The 21731-nt window shown below is 37.7% G+C and overlaps 1 long non-coding RNA gene across 1 annotated transcript in view; it reads right to left on the bottom strand.

The window, feature by feature from the left end:
• LOC127483804 (uncharacterized) overlaps positions 1 to 21725 on the bottom strand; it is a 55197-nt gene extending 33472 nt beyond the window's left edge. The window contains exons 1-2 of the long non-coding RNA XR_007910513.2: positions 21419 to 21725; positions 9577 to 9654 (exon numbers count right to left, since the gene is read on the bottom strand). This is a non-coding gene — a long non-coding RNA (uncharacterized lncRNA). The remainder of the gene's footprint in view (positions 1 to 9576; positions 9655 to 21418) is intronic.
• Positions 21726 to 21731: the final 6 nt, after the last annotated feature.

The following is a 21731-nucleotide window of genomic DNA, read 5'->3' on the forward strand; positions in this document are numbered from 1 at the left end:
GAATCGCCTATATTACTTGTGTACAAATAGACAACTATTTTATAAAATGGAGAGGTACATAAAAATACTGACTATGATGCTTCTTTAATGACTAACATTTAAAAGACGCTTTGAGTTCCCGTGCAAATTAGGTTCCTAGATATTTCTTGTACCTTTATTCTTGACTTAGCCAACCCATGCATCATCTGCTGAGATGCTCATATTTTTGTGCCTTCACATCTAACTTCCTATTAACTTAGCTTCCTATTAATTTACTAATTTAGTTTCTTATTAATAAGAAAAACTTTACGTTTTGCCTGCTTTGAAAAAATGATTTTAGAGTGGCCTTGGAAGATGTTTGTATATTCTTGTTTAAATGCATTTTTCTTAGTGATTTAAATAGTATTAGTATTTCATCCCAATATTAAAATTTCATATAGGAGGGGCTGGTGCTGTGGCACAGTAGGCTAAGCCTCCGCCTGCAATGCTGACATCCCATATGGGCATTGGTTCAAGTCCTTGCTGCTCTACTTCCAATCCAGCTCTCTACTGTGGCCTGGGAAAGCAGTGAAAGATGGCCCAATTGGAAGATGTCTTGGGGCCCCACATCCACGTGGGAGACCTGGCTGGCTGTGGCAACCATTTGGGGACTGAACCAGAGGATGGAAAACCTTTCTCTCTCTCTCTCTCTCTCTCTCTCTTTCTCTGTAACTCCACTTCTCAAATAAATAAATAAATCTTTTTTAGAAAAGAAAAAAATAAATCTTTTTTAAAAAAAGTTTATGTAAGAAAATATTATCACTGGGGCCTTCCAAGATCAGAATGACAAGATTCTTTGAGGAATGTAAATACTCCTCCCAGAGTCTTCCTTCAACTGAAGCTTCTGTGTGAATCAGGCATTGAGAGCTACAGAGCAGAGTGGTCCAAAGACGCAGAGGAGGTTGCCAAAGAAAGCATTAGTGTGGGCCAGGGGGAAGGATGGTCTCTTGCCCAAGATGGACCCATGGCCCCTTCGTTATTTGCAATTTGCATTAGTTTTATGTGATGGGTGCAGTTTTATTTTTCTACTCCTGTGCTATTTTACTGTCTGGTTTTCTTTTGAACTGGCAGGGAATTTTTATATTAGTATTCATAGTAGTTCAGTTTTTGAGGGGAAATTAGAGATGTATTCAGACACCCAATGCCAGAATCCAATATACATTATCCTTGCTAAATAGAAATCCACCTCCACCAGAATACTTGCAGTAACAGTGAATCACAAAGCAGTTATTTCAAAATCTGCCTCCCTGGAGCTATCACACATTTATCAGTTGTTTCTTTAGAAATGATTAGATAGATAGATGTATGGTGACAGAACTTCCACATTCAGGAAATGACAAAAGTAAAGTAGTGGACATAGGGGGAATGGACAATTGTTGGTCAGTTGCTAAGTAGGCAGAAGAGAAGAAAGGACCCATTTTGGGGGAGGAGTCCAAAATAAACCTTGTGGTCAAATCAGTTTCTGCTCTAGCATTGTATATTATTTTTAAAATTTATTTATTTTCATTTTATTTGAAAGAGAGACAGAATTCAAGACGTGTGTGAGAGGGAGATTGATTTCTTCCATTAACCAGTTCACTCCCCAAATGCCCACAACAGTCAGGGCTGTGCCAGGCTGAAGCCAAGAGACTGGGACTCAATCTGGGTCTCTCACATGGGTACCAGGGATGCAAGTAATTGAACCATCATCTGCTGCCTTCCTAGGTTGCTAAATAGCAGGAAGCTGGCTTAAAAGTTGAGCCAGGACTCTAAGCAGGCAATCTGAGATGGTATGTAAATGCCCCAAGAAGTGTCTTCAGCACTGTGCTGAATACCTACCTTCCTAGCATCACTTATGCATAGACTTATTGGTCCTGAGTATTGGAGAGTGTGCACATTCAAAATTCATTGCTTGGGCTGGTGCTGTGGTGTAATAGGCTAAGCCTCTGCATGTTGCACCGGCATCCCATATGCATGCTGGTTCATGTCCCGGCTGCTACTAATTTTAAAAAATGCTCTGTAACTTTTTCTATGCAATATATTTTCCTCCCGTTTGAGAGACTGGAACTTTTGCACATTGCTGGTCCTAACAACCATCTTGAAATGCCCATGATTTTTTAATAATTCTAAACAGTGAATAAGATTGTATCTGCAGATCATTTCAGACCATCGGCATTATTCATTTTGGGTTTATACATTCCAATAGTTTGGTTAAAAGATCCCAAAGAACCCCAGAATCTCAAAACCCAAAAGGCTCCAAACTACTGAATTTTTTCTTAAAATTAGTACCACCTTTTTTTCTCTCTTTTTAAAACTTTTATTAAATGATTTATTGTAATTACATGAAAGGCAGAGGGACAGAAAGAGACAGAAAGTCAGCCTTCTGTCTGCTGGTTAATTCCCCAAATGCCTATATTGGCTGGGGCTGGGCCAGTACAAAGCCAGGAGCCAGGTACTCAATCCATTTCACCCACATGGGTGGCAGGAACCCAAATATATGGAACTTAGTCCAGGTATCTCACATGAGTGGCAGGGACACAACCAATTGTGCCATCACTTGCTCCTTCCCACAGTGCACATTAGCAAGAAGCTGGAATCAGAAGTGGAACCAGGACTGGAACCCGGGCATACACCCATCTTCAAAGTTTCTCTTTTAATCTGAACCATATTTCAATGCACTACCATATCCTGCATGCTTTTGCTGAGTATGGATATTTTGTGGCTTTCTTTTGTGTGATTTGTAACTTTGGGTATAACTGCACTGAGAAATGACAGGGGAATAAATTGTTTCCCGTGGTTAACAGTGAGAAGAAGAAAAGGAAGCATATGTCAATATGAACAGCACTGAAATTGTAAGACTCATCAATGTGGTATATCTATGCGGTATGTCACTGAAAAGTGGGGTGTAGGAACCATTACCACATAAGTCTTTTAAAAAGCAAAAGGTTGTTGAAGGTTTTCAGTGACAGTGATAAATTTAAAATAATGAAAAATAGAATAAAAATGTCATAGGTTGAAACCTAAATATTGTAACCATTTATCAATGAAGGAAGTTTGACATTGGGAGGAGAAAATAAGAATAGATTTGTTGATCATTAACTCAGTGGAGTACAACAAGTAAAACAGAAAATGAAGATAAGAGAAATCTTTAGAATTGTCTAGACAAAAATTTAAGAAGTGACATGGTGAAAGTTTCAGAAAACTGTTGAGAAAGGGTTTGCTGCAGCTGAAAATCACACTGATGAGTTTGACAGAATGATATTACCTGAATTCTCCACAAATCTGTACTTCTGATGCACTGGTGCTATGTTTCAACAAAACCTTAAACTTGGCCCATGATAGAACAGCAACAGGAATAGGATAGAAGCAATCTATTTCTTGGAATTCAGTGCCATGGGCAGACATCAAATGAAGATGTCAGGTATTAAGAAGGTCAGCATCTGAGATATTTGAAAGAGGTATGCAATTTACCTGTTCATTGATATGAAAATTAGAAATATTTTTAGACATACAATCTCATTGCAAGAAAAATCTGTAAAAATGTATTGTTTCTACACACAAATTCTTCTCTCGAGCTTCTTGTATAAGGAAATACATTGGCTATAATTTCTCTGAATGAGACATTTTGCCTTTTGACTGTGGAGTTTTAATGTATCACCCCAATTTAATAGTATATCACCTTGGTTACATTGATACAGACCTTTTAAGATCTTCATGCAAATGGATATTAAACAGCATTTATGTTAACATATAGCACATTTAGTTAGTTTGATTTTGTGTTTGAAATAAAAAAACAGAAGTAACAAGCAATATATGTATATCTCTATTTTTGTTTCAATTTATCAGTTTATTTTTGTAATAATATTTATAGATTTCATCTGTCTTTATGTAATTATTCATACATTTTATTGAGGAAACTTTAATGTGGGTAATTATGAAGGGCTGTCAAAATCCTGTTTTTTAAATACAAAATATATTCATATACTGCCTCTGAAATCTTTTTAAAAATTGAGTTTTGCAATGCTTCTGGCCTAACATTTTTCAGATACAGAACTGTATATATCTATCTAGTGATGACTTGTTTATCATCTCCCTATGGATTATAAGCTCCATGAAAATAGCAACTACATATTTTTGTTCTTCATTTCAGTACCAGCACCTCTACGTGCCTAGTACATCTAAGTATCTAAGAGTGAATTGAAATGGGATGCTGCTCTTAAATTCTTTCCTCTCTCGTCCTGAGGTGTAATTCCTCTTCACCCTGCTCTTCTGCTGAGTCTGAAGGCCATTCACATTCCTGAAGGTGATTATTGCTGTGTCTCCCCTGACACTGATGCCCTGACTTCCTTTCACCTCCGTGCCAGACACATTCCTCTCTTCCTTGTTAGCCACCCTGCTGAGAATGTAGACACAAAAGTCTTGCTTTCTTTTCTTATTCAATGCTTGCCCCCACAAATCTTGATCAGTTTGAGTGTTTCCTTTTTATATATTTCAAAGGTTAATGCCTTCTGTACTGCTTTTGGTTTTGTATCCCTCTTCCAAATTATGCCCATGTACTTTTAAAATTTAAACTAATTAGATAGCCCTCTGAGCAACTGTAGGATTTCTTTGAATACATTTTTTTCCCTCACAGATCATTTAAAATTATGTACTCCCAGTGTCGTTTTCTCAAATCTCTTCTATAAACCACAGTCTATTCCAAACTCTCTTATGATGTGTCCAAATTAATTCTTATTTAACCAATTTGAAATGTCTTTTCTTAACCTTAAGGAAAAATAAAGTGAATTGCGCCATTGCCATATACTCTGTGTAGCCAGATTTTCTCAATGGTATCTCACTTAATCTTTACAGTGGCTTTGAAAATTCACATATTTTATCGATGAAGAAACTAAAACTAAGACACATTAAGTAAATTCCCAAGGTCTTCTCAACTCCAAAGTCACACACTTCCACTCTGTTACATTATTCACAAACTCAACCACATCTAATGTTAACTTTTCTCATTATTATGAGATTCTCATTAACTTTGTCACTCTTACTCAAGTTCCTGTATCTTTAAAAAACAAAATAATATATACACAATTTTTTCCTTACTTTTTTTCTTCTATGAGATAATAACTTTATTCAAATTTTAACAAGTTCATGCTTTTCCTTATTTTTCCAGTACAGTTAAAGCTACTTGGTCTGTTCAAACTTTGGAACCTATATCTGGAGAGGGAAAGTGAGGGTAGACAACTACAATTTGTTAAGTTTCTGCTACAGAAAATATTCTACTAGGCGTTTTTATTACCTCAATTGTTTTAGACAACATAAAATACTACTATATTCAATTTGGCTCTTATTTATCCTTTTATTTCCATGTCACTGAATTGGGAAATTTCTTTTAAACACACTTGATTAATCAAATTCCCTTCCCACTCTTTTTTAAAAAATTTAGTTTCTTTTCATTTTTATTTGAAAGGCAGAGACAGAGACAGAGACAGACAGGATGAGATCTTCCATCTATTGGTTCACTCCACAAATGCCTGCAACAGCCTCCAAGCCAAAGCCTGGAGCCCAGAATTCCAGGTTTTCCAGGTGGGTTGCAGGGACCCAGTTACTGGAAACATCACTCACACCCACCAGGGTAAACATTAGGAGGAAGCTGGGTTGGAAGTGGAGGAGTCAGGACTTAAATTTGGCACTCTGATATGGGATGCAGGCGTCCCAAACACTTCTTAATGGTTGTCCCAAATGCCCACTTCCCTTCTCATTTCTTTTTCCTCATACACATTCAGCAAATAAGGCCATAGGTGATATAAGAGAATCTTTTACACTATGTACTACATATTTTCAGAATTTCTGAGACTTAGATTGAATAAATGAGTTTTGCGTGGACAGTTTAGAATATTAAAGATGACTTTTCAGAAAAACTGTGAAGTTTTTCTACATATAGATGCTGAAAAAGCAGCATTGGTGAGAGACCAAGTGGGAGGAGACTAAGGAGTTTATTATCATGTAGATAGTGACAAAATATTTGGGATATACTCTCTGTCTGCTCTTGCCTGGGGCATCAACTAACTGAGAAACATGGAAAAAATCACTAGGAATAAAACCTTAGATTCTTTTGGCCAAATGGCCGGTTTCTCATGTGGGTATGACATAGAGGTGTCAGACTCTGCTACTCTTAATAAAATCTCCCTCTGCCAAAATTTATCTTTAGAAGAGGTGATATATTTTCATTGTCTTACTATGGACATGAATCATGTCACCAAGTCTCAGAGGGTATACAATAAAATTTCTTTCTTTTTCAAAATTTCAAGTTGACTTTGCTACCTAGTCTGTTCATTTTTGTATATTCAATGACAACTGAAATTTTTTTATTAGACTACCTAATGTTTTTACCAGAGAATATGTGGAAAAACCTCTACTATGCTAGCATACTCTAGGTCACACATACTGTCCCCCATTGTATCTAATGCTTCAGTTTTTATCTGTATGTATAATGCACTTTTCCATGTACCCATCCACTCCACTTAATGTCTTTGATCCATTGGGCAACTCACTGCCTACCACATATTCCCCAGTGTTCCTCCTGTGCTTTTTCTCCTATTTGGGAAACAAGTTCACATTCAGAAAGATAAAGCTCTAATGAGCCCTTAGGAATCTTTGTTCAAAGATGTCCAGTCCACCGGGGATCAGCAAAGAAGGTGTCTGAAGTGTGAATTACTTACTGATTAAAAGCCAACACTAGATTTTTCTCTATTTCCTGAGGTCTCCAACCATATTCAAATCATGTTTTAAATTCCACCCAACAGCAAAGTCATTTTTGAAACAAAACGATTTCTTTTTAATTCTTCTTTGCTGAGAAGAATATTTCAAATCCACAGCTTTCAAACTTTGTGGTGAATGAGAAATATTGCTTTAATAGACCCTGACCCTTTATAAATGTTACATCATTAGATGGTTTAAATAATACATTTGCTGATTCCCTAGGTCTAAAATGGATTTTATAGAGAATATGATTATTACTAAGTGGTAGCTTGATTATTAGCAATTAGAAAGTTCTTAAAATTTTGTAAATACAATGCTTTATAGTATTTTAAGCAGCTTTACAGCATTTGAAAACACATATACAAAAGAATAGTGAGTTAACTCTTTCAGTTCTTCCTTTTATTAAGCAGTTGAAAAATTAAACTTTTGATTGGTTACCAAAAATATGGGAAAATGCATAACAAAATAACTATACATTGATGATATTTTTATTTTGTTAATTTTATTTAAGTTATATAAGTTTCATATATGTCATATACACAGATTTAGGGGCAGATTTTTTTTCACTAGACAGAAAGCAACCACAACTGAAATACTCTTTAGACTAGATAGAACTAACCCTGAATGTAGAGTTTATTTTCTTAGGTGGCAGGATGTGAAAATCAATTATTTTGGGGGATATTTTAAGATTGAATATTGTTTTGTAAAACTATATAACTACATATCTCCAAATCTGTATTCTGACTTGTTTCACTATTCCTTGTGGGGAGATTGCTCCTTAGCAAATCTTTAATATTTAATGTTAAAAGAGAGAGAGAGATAAAAGAAAAAGAAAGAAGGAAGGAGAGAAGAATGGAAGGAGGAGGTACACTAAAAGAGAAGGAAGGAATCACAAAACTGTAATAGTAGTTTACTTACCTATACATCCTAGGTAGAAAAGGATTATGAACTGGTATGACTAACATATGGAAGTCTCCTTTATTTAGTCAGTTTTGTTGTTATGTTAACAGATATTATTTAAACGTTTCAGGGGAGTTTATTGTCATTTAGGGTAAGTTGATATGCCTTGAATCAGCTAACTTGTAAAGCTCCTATAGTTTATTATCGCTGGTTGGTTCATCTTATGCAAAAGAGATACAGATTTCCTTGAAAGCTTCGCTTTTTCTTTTCTCTCTATCTCTGCCCAGGGAATTGAAAAGAAACTTAAAAGCTTAAATTAAAAGTATTTTCTGTCTTTCAATTGAGAGGTAGGAAACTGGAGATTCCTTAATCTGGAAAACTTTCAAAGGCTTGATACCTAAATGTATTCTTTGTGTTAATTTTTCCCAGTGATGCAATAGCATATGGATACACTAAAGCCTTCTCATTTATCAGGATAATAATAATTTTTATACACGAATAGGCCTCCATAGTGAAATCAGACAAGCCCCCCTAAAATTTACACTAAAATGTGGCCCCTTAATGTTCCCTAGAAATGCTATCCAGGGTGTCACATGTATTACTGGAATTTGGGGTGCCATATGATTTCACCACGGGCTTATTACTAAATCCCTGATATTAATAATCCCAAGAGGGTTCTTGCCTAATATTTAGAGAAGAATGCAAAATACCGGCACAGATAAACAAGGCAGCATGGTACGTTTTAAGCTTTTATTTAGTGAGAAAGATGCATAGGAGAGTGAGAGCTTTCTTTAAGAGACAGAGGGGTGAATAGGGGTTCATAAGGAGCACCAGGAACCAGCCACGTAGAAGAGCATCTAGGCCTGTATCTGGGCCAGGAAGCCTAGAGCACATGGCCCTCAGGCCATGCGCCCTGGAGGCACGGGGCTACAGGAAGCCCCCTCCTGACAAGAGGCTAGGTAAGAAGAGCTGGCATGGCCCGGCTTTTAACCCACTTCCAAAGGGGAGTGGTTAATTAACCTGATTGGCTGGTGGGCACCCAGGTGTGGCCAGGTAGGGGAATGAGGCCACACAGGGACGTGGCAAAGGCATGGTCTTCCAGTTCACAAATCTGATTAATTTTAACCTTTATGCCTGCCTACTTCAATAGTAGTGCAGCTTGAACCAGTAACAAGCAATAGGACTTCTTTTGTGATAAACTGACACTAAAACCTAAACCTGAACATGTCTTAATATTATTTAGAGAAGCAGTAATCAAAGACAGAATATGAGAAAGAACAGAAAGAGCTGGCAACTTGTATATTCTCTACTGTGCTGAGATAGTGCCAGCAATGGGGAATGCAGTTACTATCAGGGAGAGCAGAAGAGTGGTTTTAAACTCCACATTCATACATTTGGAAAAGTCAGGGGCAGGGGTGAAAAAAATCAGCAGTTTCTTCCTGAAGTTTTTAAAATATAGATACACCAATAGCCACTCCCCAATAAAACTGGGGAAAAAGAACATTTAGGTAGAATAAGACCAAAGGATAGGAATGCTGATAAGAATGATAAGAAAATATTGAGAATTGGCTAAGGAGGGTAGTTTCAGTCCAGGGAGAATCGAATGGACTCTTGCACAACTTTGCCAGCTTGTCAGGCTAACTTTCCTCAAGCCCAGTGTACTCCACATCACTTTGTGCTTAAAATTCTCTGTATTTTCCCATTGCTGATGAGCTATAGTGTTAAAGGATGGCTCCATCTGGGGCAGGTGTTGCAGCCCAGTGGTTAAGTCATGCTTGGGACTCTGGCATTCCATATAGGTGTGACTGGGAGCAAGTCCAGCCTCTGCTTCTGTCCCAGCTTCCTGCTAATGCACAATATGGGAGGAAGTAGATGATGGCTCAAGTACGGATGTCCCTGCTACATACATGGGAGACCTGAATTTACCCTGGCCCAACACTGGCTGTTGTAGGCATCTGGAGAGTAAATCAGCAGATAGATTCTTTCTCCCTCTCTATTTCGACCCTTCAAATAAATAAAAACAAATAAACATTTGTAAGATATGCAATTCTGCCCAACTTTTGAACACAACAAAAACTGACCAAATTAAAGTTCCATGATGTAAAAGTTTTTCGACAACAATCTTTGGTACAATTTATTTAAAATTTAATCAATTACAGCTGGCATAACATACCATTCTAGCATGTCTTAATCTAGTATCAATAAAATATTAATTTATGTATATTTTTCACTATAAAGGCAAGCATTTACTTTTCAGATGAAACAAATGATTTAATGATCTAACCATCAAAAGTGTGTTCCTGGCAGTGCTTACATTTAAAACATGCATTTTCACCTTATTCTCTCTTACATATTGCAATTTAGTAATTTACAGAGACTATATCCACTGAACTGTTTTTTAGTACTCTGGCTTTTCTTTTTTTCTAGGTTTCTATTTTTTTAATCAAAATTTTTCACTGATTTATTTTATTCATTTGAGAGGCAGATAGAGAGAAAGAGAAGTAGAGAGTACCAGTTCTCTGGTTCATTCTGCAACTGCCTGCAATGCCTGAGGTAGAGTTTGGACTGGGGATAAAGCTAAATAGGGATTAATTCTAGGTCTCCCATGTGGGTGGTAAGAATTCAGTCACTTGAACCATCACAGCGGCCTCCCAAGGACTACATTAGCAGAAGCTGGAATCAGGAGCCAGAGCTGGGAATGGAACCCAAGTACTCCAAAGTGGGACACAAGACTCTTACTCATGTTAAAACCACTAGGCTAAATACCTACTCCCAATATTTTCTATTTATAGAGTTTATATTTGATTTATAATGTGTATAATCATTTTCTAATATTTTACAGTATGTATTTTCTCAGCAATTTTACCAAGGTTACATCCATGTTCATTCCTCTTAAAAACTGTAAGCATTTAAGTAAATAAAGTATCAAAAATGTATGCAATTTTATATGACATTGTTAAAATTAAATTAAATGTCAATAACATAAGAGGAATCTTATGTCATAAATCAGAGGATAGCTCTGTTTATACTATATTGTACTACTTTTGTGTGTGTATCCTGCCATGTAATAATTAAGCTTTCATTAAAATAAGGGGCAGAGGAGCAGGAAATAAATCTTACAGTACATTACTCCAGGTCAGCTATTGAGGCCACACACTCATCATTGGTATCTCAGTAGGAAGGGTAGAAAACCCATTACTATGCTGAATTTCCATTAACTTTAGAACTGGTTCTCTACATATTGCAAAATGCATGCTTCCCTAAAACCTCATCCAACCACAAGTCCTAAAGACAGTTTAGTGCTAGAGAAAGGTTAAAAGGAGATTATATTCACAGAGAAGCTGAAAACCAAAGCATATCTGTAACTCTTCTTTAAACAGCACTATGAAGAATTACTTCTGTCCCATTATTCCTGCCCATTCAGATTACTTTCTTTTTTGAACAATCGGTCTGTAACTGACTTTTCCATTTATCACTACTGGTCTCTTCTAGACAGCCAGGCATGTGCACTATTAATTAACTGGCATGTTGGGAGAGTGGAAACAGCCCTTGCCTGGCAGCCAGGAGGCAGATTCCAGTTCTGGACTCAGGCACACATTTGCCCTTTTGGAGCTCATTTCCTGCAGATGGGTAGTGAGGAAACTGGGCTGGATCAGCGATCTACAGAATGTGATGCTCATGAGAAGGTTGGTTTGGAAAACACTGCACGTTCTCTTCTGTCTTCTCTGGGACCCACCACATACTTGGATGTTCTATCACAAAGAAAACGTCTATACTTGGTTTTTACCAATAGATTTCCTATCTAATTTAAACAAAGAACCCTCCAAATATTTTTTCCTTCCTTTTTCTCTAACATACTGTCCTACCTTCCTCCTTGCTTCCGTTAAATGCACTGAGAATAGAAATGAAATATGTCTCATGACTTGGAATTTAAGTTCCTAAACAAATTAGCCCAAATATACTTGTCAATTTAACTCTAGCCACTTCACACAAACTCAACTTGAGTGCACTATCCAACTAGGCCTACTTCTCCACCTCCCTATTGCTTCCCCAAGGACAGTACTTAACTCTGAACTCTGTTCTTTCTTCCCACAACTACATACACAACCTTAGTAGTCTGCTATCTATCTCACATACTTCTTTATTCCTCTGAAACAAAGTTAGTCAACACATTTTCCATTTAATCATAGTCATTTGTATTCCTTTGCTGATGGCTTGTTTTGTCAGCAACTGTCCAAGCCTCTAACTCTTTGTCTCCCTTGTTAAAAGTACCAAGAAGAACAAAAACATGAACATCACACATTTGTAACACCAAACGGTAATTTGATAGTTTTGGGGGAATAGCTGTTGTACAAATAAATGGTCAATGGAATAGTAATAAATTTGTCAGGTACACCGGAAATAATAAGAGATTTTGGATTTATTTGTTTTTGATGTTGTAGTCTTTATGAGATAAATGAAAAAGAAGAAAAAGCGTGCCACCGTTTGTGATATCATGAGAATGTTTAAGACTTTGTATGTGGTACTATTCAATTTTGTAGCTTGAATCATTGCCGTGTTCTCAATTTTATTATCTTATACTGAAATATTACTGAAAATATATTCCTCTAAGAAGAGTTAGCAGGATTGAGGGAAGAATATAGAATATAGAAAAATATAGACAGAATGTAGATAAAAGAAGGATGTAGAAGTCCCTCCCCTGAAATTAATTTGACAACATCTTTGAGCTCTTTGTGTGAGGCACAGACACCTTCCTACTAAATCTGAGAAAGTGCAAATTATTTCCTGCTTTTGGAGTTTGATGTTCAGTGTTGAATTGAGGTTTCTTATTGTAAGCTGAATACATCTCATTTCCTGCTATGAACATAAAATTGTCTTCTCAGTTTTTCAAGTGGACCCCTCTAGGTTATGGCTCTAAGGAGAGAGGAAGCACCCTTGGGAAACCCTTGGAAGCTAGTGTGCTGTGATAGGAAAACCAACCTTCAAGGTACCCTGATAATGGTACCTTGATAATATTATCTCGCTGAAGAGAAAATCCATTAATAGTGAGAAAGTCTTGGTTGCTTTGTTTTGTTTATGATAAAAATAAATATTCTGAGCTCTATTAATATTGGAATGAGGTGTGAGGGAACTTAATCATAGCAGGGTTGACTAAAAAGGGTAATAGGCATAGGGACTCTGTAGGCAGTTTCAATGCACAGCAGAATCCCCTGGTGTCCCTGTTTTGTTAGCTTTGAGTAAGCAGAATATTGTTTTCCAAAAATACTCTGACTTTCATTATGATCATCATTGTCATTATCATCATTATTGTTATTCTCTGAATCACCCAACAGAGCAAGCTTTCACATATTGACAGTGGCTGAATATAAGCACTTTAGTTACTTTGTCAAAATAAGAGTTGGCAAGGTCACTCAGTCTTTGTAGCTTCATAGGCAGAAGCCCTCCAATTACAGACAAATGTTCTGAAATTACCTTTGTATTCCATTCACAAACCACACAGATGCATTTTTCTCATTATATGTAATTCCACGATGAATATAAGTGTAAAGTGGCATACATATATTATCCCATAGAAGGCAAAACCATACTCAGAATGTCCTATTTCACTAGACTAAAAAATAGGAAAAATATCCAGAGATGGGGTATTCTGGGAGAGACATGTTCCATTGATGGCCAAGGTGCTTTTGTACACCCAACGGTTCAGATCAGATGTTTATTGCCTAAAACATGTCTGAGAAAATTAATGAGGTAAGTTATTACCCACCATGTCTGCAGTTTTTCCATTACCAGCTGTAAAGTAAGGTAGCAATCTCACTCTACCTTGAAGGCATCATTCATTATAAATTACTTGCTTTCAATCACGAGTGGAATATAGTGAAAGGAAAAATACCAAAGTAGGTCTTCACTGTGCTTTGTCAGGAGACAAAAACAGAAGGATTGAACCTCAATGTTATTGTGAAGTTTCTCACATGAGATGGTTTGTATAAAAGTGATTAATAGGTTGTTGGGTTTTTAGTACTGTCTGAAGCCAGACTGGCTTCTTTCTCTTATATATTTTCAACTAAGTAAGACCAGAGGCATACTCTTCTTTACAGTACAGTAAATCATATTGCTATATGACTGGAATAGGATCTTCATTTTTTTCTTGACTCCATCTGAATTTTTCTTTTTTGCAACCAAGAGTTGTTGAAGATGACAGGAAAGAGTGGAGGGAACATTTTCCTTATGATTAACTCTACTCCTGAATGAGTTGTTGAGACCAACAAAGTACAGATTTCTTCTTCCTAGTAGCATGCTTGGTTAAATTTATAAATTTCTCTTTGAATATACAAAGATCACCCTCTCTCAATGGCTGTCTGTGATACTCCAGAAGTGTTTATGAGGGCTAATCTATAACCTGCAGTGAGTCATCTTGTAGACATCCCAACTTAGATTTGAATATATTAGTATATAGAGATGAACTTAATTGTAAAATGTCCAATTCCTGATTTACCTTGCACTATTTAAATTCAGACTTAAACCCCTGCATCTTATATGATTAGAATGCATGTTTGCTTCTCATAAGAAACCAAGGTGAGATAGACAAGACTCTGTCACCAATATACTGTCCAATGGAGATAACAAAGGGGCTGTAGAGATCATTGGAAGCAAAAGTTCCTCTGGATGCTGCTTGTGATAGATACTGAAATACTAACAGTTTCACATATCCAAGTTGGGCAGAAATAAGGATCCCAAAGAACTTACCAAAATTAAATGTAGGGTTAATTAAGACTACATTGAATATAACCCCCACAGGCAGTAGGGGTGCCTGATGGATGTTCTCCTTGGAAACGTATGGTTATGTCTGATAAGCATGGGCAGCACAACATCATTTATTTTTATCAAAGCTCCCCAGGCAGGAGAAATTAAGAGTTAGAGATTACCATTTAATCTGCAAGAACTGGGATCTTTATTGAATAGTACTTTTAATTTATATTCTTGAACATTTTGCTATGCTTTAAAACCTTGAAATCTCAAATCTATAAGTATCAAAATTGCTGCTATGGGATATCATGCTTGTAACAGCTTACTCTTAACTACATCTCCACCTTGGAACTCCAATTTTTTGTCTTAGTGTGTAGAATGTATTATATCACTATATTAGTAGTGCTATGTAAAGGAATAAAATATTACATTTAACAGAATTTCAATCTAGTGTCTATTTTTCTGATTCATTTATTTATTCAGCATTACACATACTCCTTTGTTCTTTGCACTTTTTCAGGACTTGAGGTTATAGTGATAGATATGGTAGACATTGCTAGTATTATTCTAATATGAGTTCTACTCCAATCACCAAAAGTCAGAGATGATTGAAATGATAAAATCTTACAAAGATCAATTTTGAATCTGCTCCATATAAACCTCTCATTTTGCAATGGAAGCCAAAGGAATAGTCCCATTCCTACTCAGGCTGGTCTCGGTGTAGTGAGAAAACGGCAATGGCTGAGGCATGTGCTGGTTTTAAAATTTCTGTTTGGGGGTGGCATATGTTACATTGACTCCCATTTCATTGACTATGTTAAGTCACATCCACAGCTAATTATCAATGGAGTAGGAAATACAATCCTGTCAAAAGGGACTAGAAGTGAGGAACAGTGAGTATTTTTGACAGTAATGAAATTTACAACATTGCCTTTGGGAGCTTACGCTATAGATGGGAAGTTGGAAGTTATTATATAGAAGTGCTGTAGGGCATGCAACAAGCAGAGTTCCAGATTAGCATCTATTAAGGCTTTTTGCCTTGTTCCTTTTTAAGTTCATAAATATGATTTTGGTTGCTGTTTCTGTTTTTTCTCATATAAGCATACTGAGATAAAGCAGACGTTTGCCAAATAAAACTAATTTAATCCAGATTTTTATGGTAAAATTTAGCATTTAGAAATGTGCACCATATGAACAGTTTCTTCTCCAGCTCTAGGTTTTATTGACTGAGTACTCAATACATTTGACTGTGCAGATATTGACTTCAAGATCACAGGAATAAAAGCTCTGATTTAATGGAAATAGTAGTCACATATCAATATGGCTTGCTGATGACCCAAAAAACAAATGAAAAGGGTAAAGAATTGAAAGGGCTTATTACAATTCCTGTGAAGTTTCTTCCAGATCCTCACTGGGCAAGGCTGGCTTGCTTTTGGTTCAGCCTTTGACCAAATCTGTCCAATTCCAGGTGGATCTGTATCACACACTGAAGTCTAAACTTCATCAGAGATTTTTTTCAGCTAATTTCACTTAATATGAACATCTTTAACATCTAATAATATTCAGTTGTTCAAAGGGGCTGATTGGTAGTTTGCCTAAAAAGTTGTGATTCAGTTTAGTCACCTTTAGGCTTTGCATTGTCAGTTGGTACATTGTATAAATAACTCAACTGCTAAGAAAAGATATTTGTAAAACTTCCATTATCAGGTTTAACATTTGATTAACTCTTAAAACTGAATACAAAGCACAAAAGTTGCATTGCTTAATGAAGGCTATTTTAAAAACAGGTTTAAAATGTAGATGTGTCATTATATGTGGATGGTGCATGCAGGAAATGATGGAGAGGGAGACATAGATACTGATTCTCGGTTTTCAGCTTCAACACCTGGGTATGTGGTATCAAGCCATGAGAAAGTGAAGTCTAGGAAAGAAATAGGTGTGGAGGATGAGGGGTTGATGTCAACAAAGGATTCCACTTAAACCTGTTTAGGTAGGATATCTGTGAGCCTTTTAAATGGAGATATTAGGTTGTGGTTGGACATTTGAGTTTGGAGCTGAGAAGAAAGCTTTGGGCTGGAAATAAAATGTGGTATTCAGAGCCATAGGAATGGATGGTGGCCAGACATTCGGTACAGTGGTTATGATGCTGCTTGGGATACCCACATCACATATCAGAGAACTTTGGTTTCAGTCCTGGCTCCCCTTCTGATTGCAACTTCCTGCTAATGTGTACCATAGGAAATAGCGGATGGTGGCTCAAAGACTTGGGTTCCTGCTACCTACATGGAGGCCTGGATTGAGTCCTGGGCTCCTAGCTTTGGCTTGGCCCTGCCCTGGCTGCTGCACGCATCTGGGGACCAAAGGAAATCTCACTGCATTTCTGTATTGCAAATAAGTAAAAAAATAAACAAATTTGTTATTTTTAAAATGATTTATGTATTTATTCAACAGGCAGATTGATAGTGATAGAGGGAAAAACACAAAGTTATCTTCCACCCGATGATTCACTCTCCAGATGGTTGTCACACTCAAGGCTGGGCTAGGCAGAAGCTAGGAGCTGGGAACTCCATCTGGGTTGCCCACATGGGTGGCAGGGTCCCAAGTACTCAGGCCATCTTATGCTGCTTTCCCAGGTACATTAGCAGGGAGCTGGGTGAGAAGCAGAACAACTGGATTTGAACTGACGCTCTGATATGGGATGCTGGCATCACAAGAGGCAGCCTAAATCATTGTACCACGACACCGCTGATTCGCAGTTGGGAGCACCAGCCCTGGCTGTTGTGGGCCTTTGGGAAATGAACCAGGATATGGAAGATTTTGTTTTTCTCTCTCTCTGCCTTTCAAATAAAAATAAACTTGAAAAAATAAAAGTAATACTGTTAAAGAGGGTAATACAAGACTCAGAGCCTATTTCATTTTGATTGATTGATTGATTTCTAGTTTTTATTTTAAAGGCAAAGATGAGAGAGAGTAAAAGAGAGAGGGAGAGGGATCTGTTCACTCCCCCAAAGGTCTGCAATCACAGGGCTGGGCCACTCTGAAGTCAGAAGCCAGGAACTCCATCCAGGTTACCCTTAAGGGTGACAGGGGCCCGTGTGCTTGGGCCATCCTCTGCTGCTTTCCCAGGTATGTTAGCGGGGAGCTATGTCAGAAATGCAACTGCACCAGTGCTATGAGATTCTGGCATTGCAGACAGCAACTTAAACAGCTATACTACAATGCCTACTCCCTCAGAGTCTATTCTTGAGTAGTAAAGACACACATGATTTTCGCTGACAGGAAAACCATGGCAGAGGATGAGTTTGATGGCATATCCAAGAAATGGAAGTAAAGGCTATGAGAAAGCTGGACCACTGGGGTATTTGACCTTTGATAGAGGAAGGACACTTCAAAAATGGGGGATGATGTAAGGAAGCACACAGATGTAGGGAGATTTGTACAGTTTGTTATGGATAATAGGATATTCAGATTTTATTATTTAGTGTGATACAAGTTCATGTCCTGAGAGGCTGGGGAAGTATAGGACACAGGTTTTTGAGGAGCCAGAAGTTTCTAGGAATATGCCGGAAGCTTTAGAAAGCATTCATACATAAGGTTGTCCCTGGCTTTTGCCAGAGGCTAAATGCATGTTGTTGAACAAATAGAGCCCTGCATGCAACTGTAGGTAGAACTGTAGATTCACTCACAGATCATTTTCAGATGGAAAACAAAGATGAGTTTTTACATCTAGCTAATGAAAAACACCCTTTGTGTTTTTAAAGATTCAGTTCTAAGAACATTTGCCAATTTGCTTCCACCTTGGCCTAGAGAATGTGCAATCAAGACCTTAGGCAAGAAGTCAGCTGTATGGACCTTCCAGTGGCCTTAATCTTTTCATTTGTGCATATGAAGCTGGGGAGGGAGAATTTACTCAGTGAAAGTTTTGGATATATGTAGAGCAGGAATGCCTTAATTACACAAAGATAACCATTCATGTTGTCCATATATTATACGGACAAATAAGACATTTATAACCCTCCCTCCTTCTTGTTTTTAAAATAGATTTTTCTTTGTCATCTTTAAAAAGTCCCTTTGACTGGGTTTTATCTGACATTGTTTTCCAAAGGCATTTCTTAAGATAGGTAGCCTGAGTAAAAATGTTCTAAACCTCCTGGTAAACCGCAGAGTATTGATTATCTTCTAATCTAGTTTTGACTTTACCTTGAAACTTCAGCCATAAAAGATTTAAAAGATTTTCCCTTCGCTAAAAGCTATCATCTGTAATCCTTGCACTCCCTCATTTCAGAATCTGGATGACGGAATGTCACATTCAGTTACCTTTATAAACTCCCAAATCAAAGTTTCTAATATCCACCCTTGCCTCACTCATCACTCTAGCTTCTCACCTCCCAATTTATGGGTAGTTCTTTACCACCTCTTGCCACTTCTCGTCTGCAGGGCTTGCGTGGTCAGAACAGCTAAATGGGATTCTGAGGTCAAACAACTTTAAAAGTTCCACAAATTTCACAAAGGAAATGCGGAAACATAAAAACAGTGCATGTCAAAGTGTCATCCCATATTGACAGTAAATCACTTAGCTAACATTTAGTTTGTCCCTAGTGTGCTATCAGGAACCACTCCCAGCTGTGTCTACGCTGCTAAGTGTGCATGCATACAAGAGTGTGTGTGCGTGTGCACATGTGTTTCAAAGACATTACTTAAGCCCTCAGAAAATACTGCTGTTTTCGCCTCCATCCTTCTTTTTTAACCTTTTACAAATAGCCAAAATAATGTATGGATGTGCGATTTTGCTGTCCTTTTCTCCCAACACAGGCAATAAAAGTTGATTTGCACTAACAAGCTAAAAGCTCTGAGTGCTACCAGACTGTGATGCGTTCCGGGAGGGAGGGCAGCTCTCACAAGCCACGATGGTAGAAAGCATTTTCACAACAGACCCCACAAACATTTAGCATCCAAGGCTGAGATGCAATCACTGTTCAGAAGCCAGCTGGTATGGAAGACAAAATTGAACTGAAAATTCGTTGCAGTGGAGACTGTTTCTCTTTTGTTTTTGCCTTCCATATTAGCCCACATGTGCTATGTTTGTGGCTCTTTAAGGCCCTCCCTTTTCTATTCCATAGTCTTGGCAAGGAATCTGGTTGTAATAGCTCACAGCATTACCCAGTAATAAGGCATAAGGCATAAAATGTGTTTGTGAGAAAATATATGCTAGCAAAATACACACTACAAATAACCTATGTCATGCCACTGGCTGGCAGTTAACATTTCCATTAGTTGCAAAGAAAAGTAGCAAATAGAGCCAAATGTTAAAAATGAAAAATTCCACCGATAATGTGTATCTGTCACTCCCATGTACTAAACAGATTTGAAAAGGTGTTACTGCAGTCCTACATGGAATCATAAGCCAGAGACACCAAACTTCATATTTGCTTAGAGATGAAGCCTCAAGAATTAATCTATGAGGCTTCTTTTATGATTTATTTAATTATTTGAAAAGCAGAGTAATGTGGGGAGAAATAGAGATAGGGGGAGAGAAAAAGAGAGATCTTTCTTCCATTGGCTCACTTACCAAGTGGCCTCAATGGCCAAGGCTGGTCCATACTGAAGCCAAGAGCCCAGAGCTCCATTAGAGACTTCTGCTGCTTTCCCAGGCACATTATCAGAGATCTGTATTGTAACTGGAGAGCCAGGACTCGAACCACCACCATGAGGCTTCTTAAAATATGGAATTACAAGTGAATAATTTCAAACCTCAACCAGCACACAGAACAGACTGTAACTCCTATGTAGCCATAAGGAGTGATCTGTTCTGGCAAACAAGAAGGTAGCTTGAGAAAAGATGGGGCTCCCATGAAGAAAGGAATAGTCCACAAGTACAGTCCACATTGATAAAGCAGATTATCCTATTTTTGTACCTCAGCTCTCCTATCAAACAAGATGAGAAGAGCATAAGTAGAATATCATGATGAGATTAGAAAGAAATTTGTCAAACCACAAAGTCACTTTATACAGTACAGAGAGAAAGTAGAGGGGAGGTTGTCTAAGAGCCTGGAATTTGGAGTTAAAACATCTCTGTGTTTAAATTCCAGCTGTCACTTATGTTTTGTGCAATTTTGGGTGATTTGTTTAACCTCATGATATCTCAGTCTCTTTTTCTGCATAAAGGGACTATTAATAAAACCCCTTTATGGAGTTGTGAGGATTATATGACTTAATATAAGCAAAGTTCTTCCTGGCACATCTTTAGCACTCAATGAATGTTAGCTGTTACTATTAATTGCAAACAGATATTAAAAAAGAAAAAAGGCATATTTGGCTGTGACAATTTTTGACTCTTCAAATAAATATACATTCTCAAAGTGGTAAGCATTTTGTCATAGTACTAGCCACAGTTGTGGTGGTGATAGTGTTACAATGGTGGTGGGATTAGCAATGTCTTAAAAGTTTGAAACAGACTCTGGGACAGACTTGTATGCCCAAATTTATTGGGGAGCACTTCCTGAAACAGCACAGTGCAGTAACAGAAACAGAACTGGCTGAGATACCACTGCAACCAAGGACTCAGTCGTCTCAGGGAGCTCTCTGGAGCTGTGAAAGGCCTCACCTTGTCTTGAATGGAGGCAAGGAAGCCAGGGTCTTTTGGACTGACTCCCCATGGGTCAGTTGACACAGGCTGTTCCTGCACAGGGGCATAATGCTAGGCAAGGCAGTTTTCTACCACTGCAGTAATTTTAGGGTGAATATTCTGAGTGTCATACACCATATCTTTGACAAAAGCTCACTGCTTGGGTTGGTCGGATTTTGCTTTATATAAGGTCAACCAATCTGGGAATGCTTCTCCAGGATTCTGGTTGGTCTCCTTAACTGGGCAAAATTCCCTCCAAAAAGAGATTAGTACATTCCCTGTTACAACAGCTGATCTGGGGACTACAAGTAATATTTGTCATCTTCTGTCCTCCACTTTCTACCCAATCCAGATGCTCTCTGCCCTTGGCTGGCAATGCTTTCGATCTGATTGGCTTACCGAGTAACAGGTCCCTGACTGCTGGTTCTTCTCAGGCCCTGATGCTGTGCTTGTCCATTTAAAATTAAAATTGTGCAGAAAAGTACCAGTCACCTTGAGGCAAACATAAAGTTCTACTCTCTGCTAGGAAGGTAGCACCTTTCCTGTTTGTAGATTTCTTGGTGGAAGGAGCCTAAAGTAACTGGGTGGCAAAGGAGCTTAGAGTTCAATGGAACTTTTACGAAGTTCTCAGTAGAGGTGACCTCACTATAGTAACCAGGATTTTGGTCCCTCTTAGCATAGAATTTTAGGGATGAGAAAAATGAAGTATTTC

Source organism: Oryctolagus cuniculus, chromosome 12, assembly GCF_964237555.1.
Source record: "Oryctolagus cuniculus chromosome 12, mOryCun1.1, whole genome shotgun sequence".
Taxonomy (NCBI): Eukaryota; Metazoa; Chordata; class Mammalia; order Lagomorpha; family Leporidae; genus Oryctolagus; species Oryctolagus cuniculus.